The sequence below is a fragment of the Procambarus clarkii genome, unplaced genomic scaffold (genome assembly GCF_040958095.1).
Source record: "Procambarus clarkii isolate CNS0578487 unplaced genomic scaffold, FALCON_Pclarkii_2.0 HiC_scaffold_95, whole genome shotgun sequence".
Classification (NCBI taxonomy): domain Eukaryota; kingdom Metazoa; phylum Arthropoda; class Malacostraca; order Decapoda; family Cambaridae; genus Procambarus; species Procambarus clarkii.
Window position 1 is genome coordinate 3,873,922 of NW_027189128.1, and position 19,115 is coordinate 3,893,036.

The 19,115-nt window shown below is 44.0% G+C and overlaps 1 long non-coding RNA gene across 2 annotated transcripts; it reads right to left on the reverse strand.

Annotated features, from left to right (window-relative positions):
• Positions 1–2,062: 2,062 nt before the first annotated feature.
• LOC138360078 (uncharacterized) lies at positions 2,063–10,847 on the reverse strand. Of its 2 annotated transcripts, XR_011226193.1 has the most exons (4): positions 10,657–10,847; positions 5,233–5,458; positions 2,635–3,598; positions 2,063–2,593 (listed from the first exon to the last, which is right to left on the reverse strand). It is a non-coding gene; the product is annotated as an uncharacterized lncRNA (long non-coding RNA). The 2 variants fall into 2 exon arrangements; XR_011226192.1 differs by having other exon boundaries at positions 2,063–3,598; positions 10,657–10,802.
• Positions 10,848–19,115: the final 8,268 nt, after the last annotated feature.

A 19,115-nucleotide genomic window follows, 5' to 3' on the forward strand; every position in this document is an offset into this window, starting at 1 on the left:
ATTCCATTTGGAAGTTTCCGATTACATTAATAAATTTTATTTTCATAGATTTCGATTTATTTAATTTTTTATTTATTTATTTTGTGTGACATTGTGTTGGAATTGAGCTGTGTTGTTTACCATACCGTTCATTTCGTAAGTATAAGTATAGATGCCACACCTGTGACAGGTAAAACTATGCTTTTTCTTGAAAAACAGCGCCAACTGTTTCATGTAAGATCAACACACAAGCTATAATATATGTTACAATTCCATTTCAATGTTTCTGATTGCATTGATAAATTGACTTTTCATAGATTTTTATTTATTTTCATTTTTATTTTTTTATTTTGTGTGAATTACGTTGGAATTGAGCTGTGTTGTTTACCATACCGTTCATTTCGTGAGTATAGTTTATTTTTTACTTTTTCATATTTTCATTTCATTTCTTAAATGTTTTTCTTATATTTCAGTGATGGGAACATCTCATCACTTGATGTTCCCAATTTTCTGATGGGAACATCAGACCATTTGGGAAGACATCGGACGAGGGAGTGACGAATGGTGGGGATGACTAGGGCATGGAAGCGAGAAAACGTGGGGAGGACAAGGCAGGGGATAATGGTGGAGAAGGACGAGGGGATGGGGGAGTTAGGGATGATGGGGAGGCCGCGGAGACGGGTGAGGGGGGGAACTGGGGAACAGAGAAGGTTCCAGGGGACAGGAATATATACTAGCAGTACCCGGCCATCACCTGACCGGGTGCTGCTGGCACATATATATATCTTTATATATATAAAAATATAAATATCTGCTAGTTCAAAATCGCTAATCTCAGAAAGTTCTTCACTGATTGATTTGAAATTTTCACACAATGTTCCATTCGCATCCGAGCAGATTTTTATATTCATATTATATAGATGTCACGTTTGTGACGGGAAAAAACATGCTTTTTTTAATAACTGTATTTTTTATGTGCTTTTAATGGGAGGGAACTCTTTGAAACCTTTTTACCGATTGGTTTGAAATTTTGACACAACGTTGCATTCGAATAGGCGCGTGTCTTTATATACCTCCTATATGCATACCACACCTGTGACAGGAAAAATCGTGCTTTGTTTTTAAACAGCGCCATCTGTTGGACTGTAAGAGCAATACATGCTGAAATCTCCGAAAGTTCTTCATCGATTGCTTTTAAATTTTGACACAACTTTCCTTTCGAATACACGCGTGATTTTATATACCGACTATATAGATGCCACACCTGTGACATGTAAAAACATGCTTTTTTGAAAAACTGTGCCATCTCTTGCACGTAATAGCAACTCACGCTATACTAAATATGTTATGATTTCATATTAATGTTTCTGATATCTTTGACATTTTTAATTTTCATAAATTTCAATTTATTTTCACTTTGATTTAATATATTTTGTATGACATTGCACTGAAATTGAGCTGTTTTTTTTTACCATACCGTTCATTTCCTGAGTATAGTTCATTTTTGTATTTTTTCATTGGTTTTCATTTCGTTTTTTTACCTGTTTTTCTTATATTTAAGTGATGGGAACATCAGATCATTTGACGTTCTTAATTTTCTGATAGGATCCTCAAATCGTTTGGTAATGCATCGAACCAGGGAGTTGGAAATGTTGGGGAGGACCAGGGGACAGGAGTGGGGGATTTTGGGGAGGACGAGAGGACAGGGGAGGGGGTAATGGTGGGGAAGACGAGGGGATGGTGGGGACGAGGGGATAGGGGAATGGAGAATGGTGGGGAAGACAAGACGACAGAGGAGTGTGGGTTGGTGGAAAGGACGAGGGGACGGGTAAGTGAGGAATTGCTGGGAGGATGAGGGGATGGAGCATAGGTAATAGTGGAGAGGACTGGGAGAACGGGGGAAGGTTGCTGTGGCCGAGTACAGCTAGTTAAAGAATAAATAAACATACAGTCACAACAGCAAGAAAATTAACTGGCTGGATAACAAGATTCTTCCAAACAAGTGATCACAAACTAATTATAGTGGTCTTGAAGATACAATACTTATCATGTGTTGAATATCAATCATCCCAATCAAAGACTATTGAATATTAAATTGTTGAATATTATAGTATATTTATAACTTGGAAAGTGTACATAAAAATTACTTAATTATATAAGTCACAGTAACAACATAGTAAGTAAACATTGCCATCATCAAGATCAGAAATATAATTAGCAACAACTTACAGACAAATTTTTTTATCAAATTGTATTATTTGAAGTGCTGGGGAGAGACAGAGAGTTCCTATATGATAGTTCCCTATGTGATAGTTTCAAAGTACATTCTCATGAAATAAATGAGTTTCTAGATGCAGGCTTCAGATGAGCTGAGGTAGGATACGAGCACTTGCTTTTAACACTCTTGATAACACATCTCAGATTTTGAACCTTTTTAAACTCATGACACTGAACAAGGCGCGAAAATTCTCAATCACACCATAGTTGCTTTTAGGTTAAGACTATCATTAAAATAAACGAGTATCAAGACTTGCTCTCAGGCTCTCTGACAGAGAGTTATCTAGTAATGGACCTGCCCTCAGGCTCTCTGAGAGAGAGTTACCAGGTGGTGGACCTCCCCTCAGGCTCCTGACAGACAGTTATCTAGTGGTGGACCTGCCCTCAGGCTCTCTGACAGCCAGTTATCTAGTGGTAGACCTGCCCTCAGGCTCTCTGACAGCCAGTTATCTAGTGGTAGACCTGCCCTCAGGCTCTCTGACAGCCAGTTATCTAGTAATGGACCTGCCCTCAGGCTCTCTGAGAGAGAGTTACCAGGTGGTGGACCTGCCCTCAGGCTCCTGACAGACAGTTATCTAGTGGTGGACCTGCCCTCAGGCTCTCTGACAGCCAGTTATCTAGTGGTAGAACTGCCCTCAGGCTCTCTGACAGCCAGTTATCTAGTGGTAGACCTGCCCTCAGGCTCTCTGACAGCCAGTTATCTAGTAATGGACCTGCCCTCAGGCTCTCTGAGAGAGAGTTATCTAGTAATGGACCTGCCCTCAGGCTCTCTGACAGCCAGTTATCTAGTAATGGACCTGCCCTCAGGCTCTCTGACAGACAGTTATCTAGTGGTGGACCTGCCCTCAGGCTCTCTGACAGCCAGTTATCAAGTGTTGGACCTGCCCCTCGGGCTCTCTGACAGCCAGTTATCAAGTGTTGGACCTGCCCCTCGGGCTCTCTGACAGCCAGTTATCAAGTGTTGGACCTGCCCCTCGGGCTCTCTGACAGCCAGTTATCAAGTGTTGGACCTGCCCCTCGGGCTCTCTGACAGCCAGTTATCAAGTGTTGGACCTGCCCCTCGGGCTCTCTGACAGCCAGTTATCAAGTGTTGGACCTGCCCCTCGGGCTCTCTGACAGCCAGTTATCGAGTGTTGGACCTGCCCCTCGGGCTCTCTGACAGCCAGTTATCAATGGTAGAGCTGCTGATCTCGGTCTGCATGGCAGAGATTTAGATGGTTGTGGTGGTGCTGTGATTTGGTTTGCTGACAGAGGGCACCGACTTAGAGGCTCTCTGCAGCTTAAGGGAGGCGACCCGGAAGAGGTTGCGTTGAGGTAAAGAAGGCTCATTGGTGTCATTGATCTGAGGGAGAAGAAACATGTGATGAGGTAGGTGGCTCAGTGGTATCATGTACCAGAAGACGGCGGAAGGAACTCGTTATCTGGTGACGCAAGGTTAATGGGGACAAAGATTTTCTTAGGGCGAATGCTGAAATCTACCGGAGAGAGGAGGAGCTTGTGGTAAGGTGAAGCTGGGCCAACAGTGTCATCTACGTGATGGGGGGTGAAAATTATAGAGATGACGTGGGATCACAGGTGCCAGCCACATAAAGAAGAGTTAGTTGCCATCCACCTGAGGGAGCAGGAACTTCTGACGAGTTGAAGTGGGGTTAATGGTGCCATCCACATTAAGGAGGACAAACGTGTGGTGAGGTGACGTTCGTACAATGGTTCCATCCATCTAAGGTAGGTGGAACTGGTGACGTGGGGTCAATCCATTAGAGTTGAAGGAAATAGGAATACAATCGAGAATTTTTCATTTTTTTTCTAGCTTCTATATATACCAAGCACACCAAGACAACTTGGTTCGCTTTGTGTATATGAGCAATTGATTGATCAAGTATCAATAGCCAACTAGCACCAAATTACACTCTGCCAACTTCAAGAACACGACGGAATATACAGCATACTGCCCCAGCCATCATGCAAACAGGAAATTGAAAAAACATAATGGACATGTGATGGGATTCACCTTCACCTAGTCACTTTCACCTCATTTCCTTCGCCTAGTCACTTTCACCTCATTCTCTTCACCTAGTCACCTTCACCTCATTCTCTTCACCTAGTCATCTTCACATCATTCCCTTCACCTAGTCATCTTCACCTCATTCCCTTCACCTAGTCACCTTCACCTCATTCTCTTCACCTAGTCATCTTCACCTCATTCCCTTCACCTAGTCATCTTCACCTCATTCCCTTCACCTAATCACCTTCACCTCATCCTAGGGAATAAATCATGAAGCAAGAAACTTTGTAGTCACTCGAACTCTGTCTTTGAAAATATTAACAAGGGATATCGGAACGCATTTCAAAGCGCTTGGTCAAGGCATGAACTATAAGGGGAAAGCGCCAAGCCAATGCGACTATATAGCACTTTTTTTTTTTTTTTTTTTTTTTTTTTTTTTTCTTTTTTTTCTTTTTTTTTTTTTTTTTTTTTTTTTTGAGATATATACAAGAGTTGTTACATTCTTGTACAGCCACTAGTATGCGTAGCGTTTCGGGCAAGTCCTTAATCCTATGGTCCCTGGAATACGATCCCCTGCCGCGAAGAATCGTTTTTTCATCCAAGTACACATTTTACTGTTGCGTTAAACAGAGGCTACAGTTAAGGAATTGCGCCCAGTAAATCCTCCCCGGCCAGGATACGAACCCATGACATAGCGCTCGCGGAACGCCAGGCGAGTGTCTTACCACTACACCACTTTATAAGAATCAGGATAAGGATCTGGAACGGGGGGATGGAATGGTGCCCACACACTTGAACTGTCGGGGATTGAACGCCGACTTGCATGAGCGAGACTAATTTAGGCCAAATAAAACTAACAATAATATTTATAGTTAACTCCTATTAGTTAGAAATTAGAACACCAATAATAACAACTACTAGAACATCAATTGTTCTAGTAGTTGCTCTTATTAAAGTATTTAGAGTCTTACTTCCTCTCCCTTCTCCCCTTCCTCTTCTTCCTCGATCACTCCAGCATCCCTCTTCTCCCAGATTAGCTCAGCAATAGTTATCATGTCGACTTCCTCGTCAGCTTCGGTTTCCTGTTTAGTGTCACCTTGCTCCACAACGTCGAGGTTAAGGTCATTCTTTTCTTTTCCGTTCCATGTCCAATTCTCCCTTTTCTGTTTCTTACTGCCCTTATAGCCTTTTTTCAGCCTGCAATATGAGAGAAATGAAAATTGGATTAAATTGAAGTCATCATGATATATTTTTATTCGTTTTTTCCTGTTGCATTCCAAAGCTTTTAAATTAAGAAATACTCTTACAGAATCAAGTAAAGAGATTCCCCGCCTGACCTTCTTCTTGCTAAGGACTGAGAGAAATTATTTATGTGAAAAAATGGGTAAGAGCAGTGATAACTATGTTCATCACATCTATATAAATAAAAATGGAAATATTCGTTTGTGCATAACCACTAATCTCCGAAAGTTCTTCACCGATTGCTTTGAAATTTTCACACAGTGTTCCATTCGCATCCGAGCAGGTTTTTATTTACCTACTATATAGATGTCACGTCTGTGACAGTAAAAAAAATGCTTTTTTTGAAAAACTGTGTTTATCATGTAAGGGAAATCTTCGAAACCTCTTTACCGATTGCTTTGAAATTTCGACACAACGTTGCATTCGAATAGGCGCGTCTTTTAATATACCTACTATAAAGATGCCAGCTCTCTGACAGGTAAAAAGATTATTTTTTAAAAACAGCGCCATCTGTTGCCCATAATAGTAACATGCACGTTATACTAAATATTTCACGAATTCCATTTTAATGTTTCCGATTGCATTAATAAATTATATTTTCATAGATTTTGATATATTTAATTTTTTATTGAATTAATTTGTGTGACATTGTGTTGGAATTGAGCTGTGTTGTTTACCATACCGTTCATTTCATAAGTATAAGTATAGATGCCACACTGTGACAGGTGAAATATGCTTCTCTTGAAAAACAGCGCCTTCTGTTGCATGTAAGAGCAACACACATGCTATACTAAATATGTTACAATTCCATTTCAATATTTCTGTTTGCATTGATAAATTGAATTTTCATAGATTTTGATATATTTTGATTTTGATTTAATTATTTTATGTGAATTGTGTTGGAATTGACCTGTGTTGTTTACCATACCGTTCATTTCGTGAGTATAGTTTTCATTTCATGAATATAGTTTATTTTTGTATTTTTTCATTTATTTTAATATCGTTCTTTTAACTGTTTTTCTTATATTTCAGTGATGGTAACATCAGATCATTTGATGTTCCCAATTTTCTGATGGAAACATCAGATCGATTGTTAATGCATCGAACAAGGAAGTGGGGAATGATGGGGAGAACAAGGGGACAGGAGTGGGGGATGGTGGGGAGGAAGAGGAGACAGCAGAAAGGGTAATAGAGGGGAGAACGAGGGGACGGGGCAGTTGGGGATAATGGGGACGAGGGGATAGGGAAATGGAGAATGATGGGGAGGACAAGGGGACAGAGGAGTGGGGGTTGGTGGATTGGACGAGGGGGATGAGGGGGGGGGGAATGGAAGGGAGGACCAGGGGGATGGGGGAGTGGGAGATGGTGGGGAGGAGTGGGGAATGGTTAGGAAACGAGCGGACACTGGAGTGAGGGATGTTGGGGAGGACAAAGAGACGGGGGAGGGGAGGAATAGTGGGGAGGACGAGGCAATAGGGGAGTGCAGAATTGTTGGGAGGATGAGGTGACACAGGGGAAGGGGGAATGGTGGGGACGACTGGGAGACAGGGAAAGGTTGCTGAACCACAGCAACGCGTGGCCAGGAAAACAAACTTTCAACACAAGACAAAACTGTCTTATGTTGTTTGTTTGTATTCACCTCATCCAAAACTGTTGTAACAAATCACCTCACCCAAATGCAGGTATAAAATCAAAGCTGTTTAAACTGTTTAGTGTCTGCAAGTTATAGTTGTGTGTGTGTAAACTAAAGTCTTTGAAAATGTAATAAGTTATTACGAAACGCGTTCAAGTGCGCGTCAGACTAGAAATAAAAATGAATTTTGGATAATTGATTTTTCAGTTACCATCAACAGTGAAAAGAAATATAAGAAACATAGAGAAAATTTGTGTTAGAATTATTAATCTTACTTTTTCGGTCATATTTAATAATATATGTCTACAGGAAAGACTGCTACCAATATATATATATATATATATATATATATATATATATATATATATATATATATATATATATATATATATATATATATATATATATATATATATATATAACTGAAAACTCCATACTCCAGAAGGATTCGAACCCAGACAGCCAGGAGCACTGTGCACCATGGCGTACCTGTTTCCTTAACCACTCGACCACCGTGACCGTGACTGTACAAAAGTCATTGGTAGCCGAGGCTGTATCTCCTACGACATGACAGCACTTGGTGGTAAGCTTGGGTATAGATATATCATCGAATTACCTCACTTTGTGGGGCCACGTGAGCAACACAAATGCGAACGAGCTTGAATGCTATGCAATGGTACCAGTGAAGCTTGGAGCTTAAGCATTTAATGGAATGATGCGGAACCAGGTATGGCATGGCGCATAGTGCTCCTGGCTATCTGGGTTCGAATCCTTCTGGGGTGTGGAGTTTTCAGTTGCATTAAAGCTTGGGAATCATTCAAGCTTGTTTGTATTTCTGTTACTCACGTGATTCGATGAAATATCTATGCCCAAGCTTACCACCAAGTGCTGTCGGGTCGTTAGGAATATATCCTCGGTTCCCAATGACTTTTGTACAGTCACGGTGGTCGAGTGGTTATGGTACCAGGTACGCCATGGTGCATAGTGCTCCTGGCTGTCTGGGTTTGAATCCTTCTGGGGTGTCGAGCCCTTCACGAGGAAGACTTTTTCTGATGCATATGGCTTGAGACCCATTCAAGCTTGTAATATAAATGATTCACACGTTTTCTTCAAATAATAAATTGATTTTTTCAAAATATCTGTGCCCGTTGGCCACCGAGTGCTGTTCGCAACTGGGTTAAAAGTCTAACAAACTACCAATTTTTTAACAGTCAGTTGTGGTCTAGTGGATATGGTACTGAATATGCAAGTGTGTATGAGTGCCTGGTTGTCTGAGGTTCGAACCCTTCACGAGGAAGAGTTTTTCTGAATCACATGGTTTTAGGACGATTCAAGCTGGTCGTATTATATATACAATATATATATGTACGCCACCATCATGGGTTTATGGATGGTAAACCCTGCATCACAGGTTTAATAGACAATAATTATGCAAGAAAGAGTAGGGTGATCAGACTTCATTTTCTCAGACTGTCAGAAAGACTTTGACAAAGTACTTCATAGACATAGCCTAGAATATTCATCGATCACATACTAGGCTGTACCCCAATTACATGCTACACTCTCTACCGACCATATCCTAGACTGTCCACCGACCATATCCTAGACTGTCCACCGACCATATCCTAGACTGTCCACCGACCATATCCTAGACTGTCCACCGACCATATCCTAGACTGTCCACCGACCATATCCTAGACTGTCCACCGACCATATCCTAGACTGTCTACCGATCATATCCTAGACTGTCAACCGACCATATACTAGACTGTCTACCGATCATATCCTAGACTGTCCACCGATATATAATGGGTAATGTCTAAAAATGCAGTTTTCAAATAAATTTTCCCAGATCCCATTAACATCCATCAATGTTATGTCTAAGAACGACGTTATTGTTTACATCGACTAGTATTGGTGAGGTAAATACGGGTCACATTAAAATGATGAGACCCACACTCATCAATAAGCGTTGCACATATAAATCTTCACCAGAGACAACATACAACACGCCCCGTGGTCACCATCCACCTCTGGGACCTGGGAGCCACTGTCTCACTCTGGGACCTGGGAGCCACTGTCTCACTCTGAGACCTGGGAGCCACTGTCTCACTCTGGGACCTGGGAGCCACTGTCTCACTCTGGGACCTGGGAGCCACTGTCTCACTCTGGGACCTGGGAGCCACTGACTCACTCTGGGACCTGGGACCCACTGTCTCACTCTGGGACCTGGGAGCCACTGTCTCACTCTGGGACCTGGGAGCCACTGTCTCACTCTGAGACCTGGGACCCACTGTCTCACTCTGGGTCCTGGGAGCCACTGTCTCACTCTGAGACCTGGGAGCCACTGTCTCACTCTGGGACCTGGGAGCCACTGTCTCACTCTGAGACCTGGGAGCCACTGTCTCACTCTGAGACCTGGGAGCCACTGTCTCACTCTGGGACCTGGGAGCCACTGTCTCACTCTGAGACCTGGGAGCCACTGTCTCACTCTGAGACCTGGGAGCCACTGTCTCACTCTGAGACCTGGGAGCCACTGTCTCACTCTGGGACCTGGGAGCCACTGTCTCACTCTGAGACCTGGGAGCCACTGTCTCACTCTGGGACCTGGGAGCCACTGTCTCACTCTGAGACCTGGGAGCCACTGTCTCACTCTGGGACCTGGGAGCCACTGTCTCACTCTGATACCTGGGAGCCACTGTCTCACTCTGAGACCTGGGAGCCACTGTCTCACTCTGGGACCTGGGAGCCACTGTCTCACTCTGAGACCTGGGAGCCACTGTCTCACTCTGAGACCTGGGAGCCACTGTCTCACTCTGAGACCTGGGACCCACTGTCTCACTTTGGGACCTGGGAGCCACTGTCTCACTCTGGGACCTGGGAGCCACTGTCTCACTCTGGGACCTGGGAGCCACTATCTCACTCTGGGACCTGGGAGCCACTGTCTCACTCTGGGACCCACTGTCTCACTCTGGGTCCTGGGAGCCACTGTCTCACTCTGGGACCTGGGAGCCACTGTCTCACTCTGAGACCTGGGACCCACTGTCTCACTCTGGGACCTGGGAGCCACTGTCTCACTCTGGGACCTGGGAGCCACTGTCTCACTCTGAGACCTTGGAGCCACTGTCTCACTCTGGGACCTGGGAGCCACTGTCTCACTCTGAGACCTGGAAGCCACTGTCTCACTCGGAGACCTGGGAGCCACTGTCTCACTCTGAGACCTGGGAGCCACTGTCTCACTCTGGGACCTGGGAGCCACTGTCTCACTCTGAGACCTGGGAGCCACTGTCTCACTCTGAGACCTGGGAGCCACTGTCTCACTCTGAGACCTGGGAGCCACTGTCTCACTCTGAGACCTGGGAGCCACTGTCTCACTCTGAGACCTGGGAGCCACTGTCTCACTCTGGGACCTGGGAGCCACTGTCTCACTCTGAGACCTGGGAGCCACTGTCTCACTCTGGGACCTGGGAGCCACTGTCTCACTCTGGGACCTGGAGCCACTGAAGCCACTCTGTCTTACTCTGGGACCTGGGAGCCACTGAAGCCACACTGTCTCACTCAGGGACCTGGGAGCCACTGAAACCACTCTGTCTCACTCTGGGATCTGGGAGCCACTGAACCCACTCTGTCTCTCTCTGGGACCTGGGAGCCACTGAGGCCAACCTAACGAAGGCCGCAGGTTTTATACCTGCGGTCGCTCGCGCTGACGAGGAATGGCAATTTACGCGTGCTTTTTATTGTTTATCTCTTCAACGTAAATGTAAATAATTGATAGTTACTTCGGCTAAAAATATATAATTATTATTCTGCTCATAACTAAATTATTCTTCCTTATTCTTAAATAAATTATTTTTATTAAATACTTCATTTCGTTTATAATTAGATGGTAACTTGCTACTTAAGCATATTAAACAGATATTCGTTCGTTTTTAAGCACATGAAAAGATAATTGCTATTCAATTTAGTATATAAATATTACCTTTTTAATAATCTAGGAAAATTCAGATGAACACAGTCATCTTTTTTCCTGTCATATTTAATAAAATTTTCATAGAACTCGATCAGGTTTGTCACCTAACATACCATGCGGTTACTTTGCGATAATGTCGGGGCTTAGCGTCCCCGCAACCCGGTCCTCCACCAGGCCACCTGGATGCTGGACTGGTCAATCAGACTGTTGGACGTGGTTTCTCGCAACCTGACGAATGAATCACAGCCTGGTTGATCAAGTATCCTTTGGGGGTGTTCATGAAGTTCTCTCTTGAACTCTCTGAGGCGTCGGCCAGTTATGCCCCTTATCTGTTGTGGAAGCGTGTTGAACAGTCTCGGGCCTCTGATGTTCAAAGAGTTCAGAGTACCTATTGAACCTCAGCTTTTCAACGGGGGGTATCCTGCACATCCTGCAATACGTTCTGGTCTCATGTGGTGTTATTTGTGTGCAGGATTGGGACCAGTCCCTCTAATATTTTCCACGTTTAAATTATTATCTCTCTCTCCCGTCTAGGCTAAAGAGAATACAGATTTTGGCATGTTAGTCGGTCCCAATAGTTTAGATATTTTACTGAGGGGATTCTAGCAGTAAAGGATCTCTGCACGTTCTCTAGGTCAGCAATTTCTCCAGCTTTGAAAGGTGCTGTCATTGTGCAGCAGTATTCCACTCTAGAGAACACAGGCGTCTTGAAAAGTATGATCATTGGTTTAGCATTTCAAATTTGAAAGGTTCTTGTTTTCCAACCTGTCATTTTTCTTGCAGTTGTGACGCCCGCTTTATTATGATCCATAAAGGTACTCAGGTCGTCTGACATAAGTTCACCCATATCCTTTATATTGATTTTTTCGTTCTATAGTATGATTTTACTGCGTTTTGTACGTGGCTTCCGTTTATAATTTTTTCCCCCATTAGCGCAGGAGCTGGAAACTTATCTTCATTAAATACCATATTATTTTCTGTAGCCCATTGAAAGATATAATTTACATCTGATTTAAAGTTTGCTGTGTCCTCTATGTTGTCTATTATCATCAGCAAAGGATGATACGGTACTATGGTTTGTTTCCTGGCCTATGTCCGATATGTGAATGAGGAAAAGTACTGGAGCAAAGACAGTACCCTGGGGGACTGAAATCTTCACGGATGATGATCCGGATTTTATTTTGTTTAATTACACTTCGGGTTCTGTTAGTCAGAAAATTGTAGATCCATCTGCATATTTTTTCGGTAATTCCTTTTGAACACATTTTGTGTGTAATAACACCATGGTCACATTTGTCGAAGGCTTTTGCGAAATCTGTGTAAATTACATCAGCGTTTTGATTGTCTTCCATGGCATCTAAGGCCATGCCATAGTGATCCAACAACTGAGTAATTAAATAAGTAAAGTAAATTATAATTATACTTTTAATTAATTAATTAGTAAATTATAATTAAAGTAAATAAGCAAGAACGCTCTGTTTTGAAACCATGTTGTCCAGGGTTATGGAGATGCTGTGATTCCAATGTATTTTGTTAACTTACTTCTTAGCACTCTTTCAAATATTTTTATGATATGTGATATTAGTGCCATCGGTTTGTAATTTTTTACAGACACGATACTACTTTCCCCTTCTAAATTTATGTTGCTTTTTCATAAAAAAATTATCTTCTCCAGATTTTATATTATTTTCAACCTGCTTACTTTTCCAATATTTTACTCGAAATTCTTGTCACTGACACTGGTCAGTAATTTAGTGCCTCCTGTCTTTCCTAATTTTTAAACATTAAGACTGTATTTGACTTTTTCATATTTCCAGAAGATTTCCTGTGTTGAGTGTTTTATTATAGTGTACCAGGACATGGGTGATAGAATACCTCTGCAGCCTCCTTCAGTAACTAAACTTAATGAGGCGTGTGAAAGTGCAGGGGCGGCGGGATGAATGCAGTAGAGTAAGTTCTTCTATAGTAAGTGCAGCAGGGGGTAAGTGCGTGGGATAGGTCCTGACGGGGTATGTAGGGCAAGGTGTGTGCAGCAAGGTAAGTGTGGTGGGGTAAGTATGGCAAGATAAATGTGGCAGAGTTAGTGCAGCTAGGTAAGTGCAGTTAGTACCTATGTGCGGCAAAAGTAGGCACAACAAGGTAAGTGCAGTTGGTAAGTGTATCTGCGTAACGGCTGCTAGGTAAGTGTGGCGGGATAAGTGCAGCATGAAAGTACGAGATATTTACGGTAAAGTGTAGCGTGATATGTACAGTTGGGTAAGATGTGGTAAGTGCAGTGGGGTAAGAGCACCACGGAAAGTGTGGTGGGGCACGAGCAGCAGGGTAAGTGCGGTAGTGTAAGAGCAGTAGGGTAAGTGCAGTTAGATAAGTTCTTATATTGGCCAGCCTGTCATATACCGCTAATGAAATTATCTTGATGGGAACGAGCTCTACAGGGGACAGGGCTGGTATGATATAAATTCCCAGGTCATTCTGATTCTTGAAGGATTTCAGCACCCAAAGGATTCCTTGTACCCGGCCTCGTGCTTCCTACACCTATCTTCATTACTTTACATTTGCTCTGATTAAACTCTAATAGCCATTTGTTGGACCATCCCTTAAATTTGTCCAGGTCATCTTGTAGCCTTCTGCTGTTCTCCTCTGTCTTAATCCCACTTATAAATTTAGCCTCATCAGCAAACATTTCAGAGGAATGAGTCTATTATGCCTTCTGGACGATCATTTACATATATGAAAAACAGGATAAGCTCGAGTACAAAACCCTGTGGCACTTCTCTGGTGACATCACTCCAATATGAGGTCTCACTCCTCACAATAACTCTGTTTTGTATTGCTTAGGTACTCCCTTATGCACTGGAGCACCTTACCAGTTACTCCACTTCCAACTTATGCACCAGCCTCTAATGAGGTACTTTGTCAAAGGCTTTCCGACAGTCCAAGAAAATGCAGTCTACCTGAACCCATGTTTGTGCTGTGTGTAACGAAGTCCCTTCTATTCAGAGGTGCTACTAGGTTTTTCTTATGATTTTCATCACCTTGCATGGCATACCATCTATGGACACTGCCCTGTAGTCCAGTGCCTGTTGTCATTTTTTATATTGGGACTACATTAGCTGTCTTACGTATATCTGGTAGGTCTGCTGTTTCCAGTGACTTGTTATACACCACAGAGAGTGGCAAGCTAATTGCTTCAGCACACACTTTTAGTACCCAAAGCAAGCTTCATTCCGATAGTCTATCACTTGTCGACATCAGACAAATGCCACTTGACCTGATTTTTGTAATTTTGAACCCGTCTAAGACTTTCATTTCATCTGGGCTATATGAGTCTCGAACTGCGGACCCCACGCGTTTGAGGTGGACGCTCTACCGTCTGGGCAATGAGTAGTCTTGATAAAGAAAGTTACCAAAAGCAGCATCCTGCTGCCAAACTGGAATTTTCAACTTTCCCCGACAACTACTGAAGCTCAGAGGAATTAGTGATCCACGCCCAAGTCATATAAATACATTTATATTTATATAATAATCGTGACAAGGAAAGTATTAATGGGTAAGTGTGGCAGCGAAATTATGGTGGGTAAGTGTGGCAGGGAAAGTATTAATGGGTAAGTGTGGCAGGGAAAGTATTAGTGGGTATGTGTGGCAGGGAAAGTGTTAGTGGGTATGTGTGGAAGATAAATTATGTGGATAATTGTGGCTGGGAAAGTATGTGTGGGTAAGTATGGCAGGGAGAATATGGGTTGGCAAGTGTGGCAGAGAAAGTATGGATGGGAAAATGGGGCAGGAAAAGTATAGGCGGGTAGGTTCGACAGGAAAAGCATGGCAATATGTAAGTGTGGCAGGGAAAGTATAGGTAGGGAAGTGTGGAAGGGAAAGTATTGATGGGTAAGTGTGGCAGGTAATGTATGGGTGGGTAAGTGTGGCAGCGAAAGTATGTATGGGTAAGTATATGGCAGGGAAAGTATTTGTGGGTAGGTTTGGCAGGGAAAGTATTGGTAGGTAAGTGTGGCAAGGAAAGTATTGGTAGGTAAGTGTGGCAGGGAAAGTATTGGTAGGTAAGTGTGGCAGGGAAAGTATGGGTGGGTAAGTGTGGCAGGGAAAGCAAGGGTGGGTAAGTGTGGCAGGGAAAGTATTGGTAGGTAAGTGTGGCAGGGAAAGTATTTGTGGGTAAGTTTGGCAGGGAAAGTATTGGTAGGTAAGTGTGACAGGCAAAGTATGGGTGGGTAAGTGTGGCAGGGAAAGTATGGGTGGATAAGTGTGGCAGGGAAAGTATTGGTAGGTAAGTGTGGCAGGGAAAGCAAGGATGGGTAAGTGTGACAGGGAAAGTATCTGTGGGTAGGTGTTGAAGGGGAGAAATAACCTAACGTACTCTATCGTTTTGAGTTATATTTTATAGTCTCTTTAGTTTATAGTAAAGTATGAACATACTTTAACTTGAGTGTGAAAGCGTTTGGGGTTATGTGGATAAGTTAATTGTTTGTTTCTTGATAGTAAATGGACTATAATTTTTAATTATTTGTTCCACACAGTGGGGGTTAAATTTATTAAATTCAACTTATCTAGTGCTTTATTTTAGTTCTGTTTAAAATGTGAATTAAATTTATTTATTTCATATATTTGTTGGGAAGCACAAGATTATCTAAACTGAAGTTAGTGAAACATTAAAGCTTATCTGGCCAGGAGATCTGAAGACCAGAGCGTGCATCAAGTGATAAATGGCGTCCTCCTGTAACACTGCTCACTGCTTGAACCACCTCTCCTGTTTGTAATTTACTCGCTAAATTTAGAAACTTGTGAATTCGTTTACTATTAATATACTCGGTAAAACAAGCGAGAAATAATAACAAGCCAGCTAACTTCTATGTTTGTATGGCAGGGAAAGTATGGGTGAGTATCCGGCACCCATCCTTTAGTTATCCTGCAGGGTCACGGTACTCGCAACCTAAGCCCTATTAATAGTTTAACTGGCCAGACAAACTAACTATGGACTAGGAACTGAACGTAATTATAAGATGTAGAACCGCTTTGGTTGCTAGAACGAAACCATGCAGTTTTCCTAGCCCCCTCCCCCTTGTTGTGCGTGCCCAGTCTATAGGTCTCGAGTTTTTTTATATCCCTCGAGCGGGATATCCTGAGGTGGGTTTGGTGCTGTATGACATGCTGCGGGTCCTTGTGGGGGATATTTATGGCGTTGAGCTGGTGACTGCCCGTAGGGTGATTGTTAAACTAACGACGGAGGAGGTGTATAAGGCGTTTTTACATCGTTACGAGGGGCGGGCCTTGCCCCTGCCCGAAGGTGCAGTCACTGTGACTGCCTCCGATCGCAGTGGTGCCGTCACGTATGTAAGCGTGCATGGGGCGACCCTGGAATTCCCGGAGAGGCTGCTGAGGCGTTATTTCGGCCAGTTTGGAGCGGTCGTCAGTGTGCGGTTGCACCTACTCTCCTCGGGTCCGGTAAAGGGTGTGCGGTCGAATATTCGCACCCTAGGAATGAGGCTGCAGGCGGATATTCCATCTCAAGTGAAGCTTCTGGGGTGCTATGTTAGGGTGTTTAATGCTCGTCAGCTCCGTACGTGTTTCCGTTGTGGCCTCTTGGGCCATCAGGCTGCTGGGTGCTCTGAACTTGCCGTCACGCCCATCAACCTCTTCCATGAGGAGGATTTCCTGCCGCTTCCTGTGGAGGAGGTGTTGGTGGCTGTGGTTGTGGACGACTGTTTGGCTGCTGCCGTGCCCCGTGTGTCGCCTGATGCGCCTCCTATTGCTGTCGCCCCTCCTCCGGAGGCTGTGTTGCTTGTTGCAGTTGCCTCTCCTCAGGAGGTTGTGTCGCCGTCAGGTGTTCGTCCTGTCCCAGTTGCTGTCCTGGATACTCCTGTGGTTCTTCCGGCTCTCGTCTGCACGGCTCCCCCGTCTTCCTGTTCTTCATCTGTGGTGCCTGTCACTGCACCCTCGCCGTGTGCCCAGGCTGTGCTGGGTGTTAGTGTGGCTGTGGGGCCTCCTACTGTGCTCGACCTGGTTCCACGTGAGGTTCAGGATGCTGCCGTCCTGCGGTGAGCGTCGGTTCGCCCGGCTTGTGTTTACCGGGTCTCTGGGTCGACATCCGGCTCTGGTGATGTGCGATCGGTGCCGGCGGTCTTTTGAATGGGCTGATGTGGGAGAATTCGACGATGGTGGGTCTTTCAGTGACGGTGGTGAGGTTCTGGTTGCGTCGCATTCGTCGGTGGTGGCGAAGGTCCATGTGCCTGCGGCTGCCAGTGTCGATGTTTCTTCTAGTGAAGTGCCTGTGAAGCTTGCTTCCAGTGCGTCGCCTGCGTCGGATTGTACCAGTTCTGAGTGGGGGTGGTTCCTATTGCTGGTGAGCGTGGTGACCTGGTGGTGGTGTTAAAGAAGACTGCTCGCGATAGGGGATCCGTGCCCCCAGTTTCGTCCCCTGGTTCATCGGCGGCGGTTTTGCCGCTTCTCCCGTCTCCGACCGCCTCTACTGCGTCTCCTGCGGTGTCGGCAGTGGGGTTGCTGTCCCGGCGTCCTTCGTCTTCTTCTCTTGTGCGTCTGGCGGTGGGGACATCTAGGAGTCCTGCGTCCGCTTCTTCCGTGTCTTCGGACTCCCTTCGCTCTGCCTTACCTCGTTATGCGACTACTGCTGCCCAGCTCCTGGTGCTGCCACTTCCACCTGATCTGATGATTCCCGAGTTTATGAACGCCCCCTGAAACAGGGGGATCGTTGTCCTACCGACAGGGAGTGCTATAACCTATAACCGGAAATATCCTCTGCATGAGTTTCTTGAAAAACATTCGCCTCCCATTAACGTGTTTCCTAGTGATTTTTTTTTGTGTGTGTGTGCTATGTGTTGTGGTGTTGTGTCCGTTTGTGTGCATGGGGTGTGGCTGTCTGCATGCGTGCGTGTGTAGGAGTATTTTATTTAATTTGTTGTTGTTATGTATTTGTACCTCTCCGTGTTGTTTTCAGGGCCAGTTGGCTTGTTTTGTGTTGTTTCTCGGGTTGGGTTGTTGGGTGCGGGTTTGGGTACTTTGTAATTGTACTGCGGTACTGCTGTGCTTATTGTTTTTGTTGTCAGCACTTCAGGCCGATCTTTTGTGTATTTGGTAATTCATAACTTTGTGCCTTTGTGATTAGTGCTTTTGCGATCTGTTTGCCTTACGCATACTTGCCTGTACGCTTAAAACTGGATGACAAGTTTTGCACTGTTCTTTTTCTACTATCTTACATTATGTTTGATTTTGTTGTCGATCCTTCATTTTCTGTCATTTTGTGATTTGGTAATTTGTGGAGTTTTCTTGTGTTCATTTCCATTGCTCTCCTGTATTGTATTGTTGTTCATTTTTACTGTGTTACATTGTGTTTATGCTCATTGTTGTGTTTATGTTGTTGGCCATTAAGGCTGGTTTTTAAAGTATTTGTCTCTCTATGTTTTGTGCTTTTGTATTTGTGTTTGTTTGTTCTTGTTTTATTATATTTATTCGCATGTACGCATGTAAAAATATAAAAATAAAACTTGTTGAGCGTAGAGGCGCAGCAGATGGAGTGTAGGTCAGTCAGTGTCACCATAACTACAGCTAAGCTGCCTCCTCCCTCTCTCCTCACTTTTTAGTCAATGCGAGAGTTAATAATTATTTAGGACTTGTCTCTAAACAACTGGACAATAGAACATATTATTAATTCGATGAAGTAATAAAGTTTAATTACTTCCTTCCCTTAATTTAGTAATAAGAGTTAAGAGAACACAACTTCAGTTTCTCAGCTGTCTCGTAATGAGGCAGGACCAGCTGACGACACCTAATAGGCAAGGACTCCTGGTTCAACCTTGATGACGAGCGGACGTCTGAACACCTCTTCCGCCTGGGAGCCGGCTGATCACGTTCTGTTTTCGCATTTTGACTTTGCTACTGTTGTTTGGCATCCCTATTCAACGGTCCGGCTGTACGACGCCTGGCACGCATATCACCTTGGATCACGGGTTTGTTGATAGATTTATTTTTTTTGACGTGTTCTG